Source organism: Dipteris shenzhenensis, chromosome 9 (genome assembly GCF_047967505.1).
Source record: "Dipteris shenzhenensis isolate YYH24624 ecotype China chromosome 9, Dip_SZ_1.0, whole genome shotgun sequence".
NCBI lineage: Eukaryota > Viridiplantae > Streptophyta > Polypodiopsida > Gleicheniales > Dipteridaceae > Dipteris > Dipteris shenzhenensis.
In genome coordinates, this window is record NC_141604.1 from 26113588 (window position 1) to 26115633 (window position 2046).

General features: G+C 48.4%; 1 pseudogene; it reads right to left on the reverse strand.

Moving 5' to 3' along the window:
* Positions 1–413: 413 nt before the first annotated feature.
* LOC147898439 (protein PHOSPHATE-INDUCED 1-like) lies at positions 414–1228 on the reverse strand (annotated as a pseudogene).
* Between the last annotated feature and the right edge of the window lie 818 nt (positions 1229–2046).

Consider the following 2046-nt stretch of genomic DNA (forward strand, 5'->3'; position numbering starts at 1 on the left):
GGTTATTCATCCCCGCTCATCCTCTTGAGCAAGGCAACGTTGTGAGAGCAAGGTCTTATATGTAAGATTAACATATATGAATCTTAGAAGAGGTAAAGACCTTTGACAATTTTATTTATAAAACAAGTCCATTAAACGTAACCTAGAAACAATTAGCAGATCGCAGAGTTCGAGTAAAACATCGTGGCCCTTCCTTCCTGGAGCCCTTTTAGTTTCTTTTGGCCGCCCAGGTTGGGCTTCCGTCATGAGTTCCAAAGTATTCTTCTTTACATATTTACATGGTCGCTGTGCATGCTTGCACTCGTGCTCTGTAGCATGCTGAAGTCGACATAGAGATCGACTATAACGATGCAGCGGCATGCGCAAGCTTCAATTTCGAACTTCAACGTGCGTGAATCGCGAGAGGCCAAAGATCACACCAACGTCTGGCATGCCAGCGTAGACGGACTCCACATCGCTGGTAGCAAGAACATGCGATTGTTGATTCCGTGGGCATTGTAGCGGGCATCTGTAGCATTGTCCACCAGCAGTTCCCCCGGATACCCAGGGTAGGAGCCCTTCCCAAACATGCCTGCGCAGGCGGTAACAGCTTCTAGAGGATCAGTGGGATCTCCTTGAAAGTAGCCGGTGCTGAAGGGATTGGTGGCTGTGCCAGCCAGAAGTGTGGCGATGACAATGACCACGCCATCCATTCTCACGTCGCCGTTGGGGGAGACAAGAGGTGGGACGTTGGGAGGGCTGAGTTCGGGAGCGACGGCGTAGGGCCAGGCGCAAAAGCCTAGGCATTGGGTGGCTGAGTTGCCCACCCAGATGTAAGAGCCGACAGGAGACGTAATAGCGCTGTGGAGACCGCATGAATTCATACAGAAATTCTCCACGAGGATATCGTCGGCGGTGAGAATCAGGTAGACGGCATTGGAGCGTGCTGGCAGGACTACAGAAGCGAGCGAATGCTCCAGGAGACTGGCGAGGTCCATCTTATGCTATAGGCGGAGTCGAAGGAGACACGGCCGAGAGAGATGCGAGCTGAGACGGCTGCATTAGAGAGGTTCTTGTAGGCGCGAGCGGTGTTCCACCAGCAGGGGGAGGGGGAACGAGGTTTAGGGTGGAGGGAGGAGAGGAAATCGGTGACAAGGGACTGTTGGGAGGGGGAGAAGGAGCCATAGAAGAGGAGGTGAAGGTGGAGGAGGAGCAAAAGCAGAAAGACGGTGGGTCGACAAGCAGCCATAGCTCAACGGATTTAGGGGTGTGAGCTTTGGTGGGGGGTGTGAGCTTTGGTGGTGAAAGGAAAGTTGGGGCATTGGCAGTTATATACACCACTGCATTCTAAATTTCCAAGAAACTGCCTTTTTCCTGTCTAACGCGGTTAGCCAGCCAGCCAGCCTTATTTTAACCCCTCACCTGATCCACACTTGGAGACACACACTCCTTGAGGTGTCTCGCATTGTTTTCAATCCTTCAAATTTCCCATCATCGTATGGCGTGTTACATGATGAGTTGTCTTTTTGGAACCTCGCTACATCAACTTATTCCTATCGTGCCATAATCTTAGATCTTCTCCAAAGAATAGTAGGTATGTTGGGAGGCTTGAAACAATGCCACATCACCACTCACATTGAGCTGGCCTCAATGTAAACATGTTTTTGAAAAGTATAATTACCTTCACAACATCTTGAATCTTGATCAATTCCAAAGGCCTTGCGTACATGTATCCAATGCCTTAATCTTTAATCCCCTTTATTTTTTGCTCGTGTGCCCTCAATTCCCTCAAGGCTCATAAAATAGGCCTTGTGATAACTATGGGAGACCAATGCCTAGCATTGGGGTCACAAAATATGGCATGGGCAACAACCCCTAGCATTGGGTCACAAGAACGTGCCATGTTCCCTGCTATATGTGCAATTAACACCTTTTTTATACAGTAACATCCTAAAACAACTCCTCAATTCTTAAATACGTTTAATATTCCATTATTTCCCTTACCTTTTGGCACTATAGGTTCTCTTCTTTACCATCTAGAACCCATTTAGTTAACATGAGGACCAT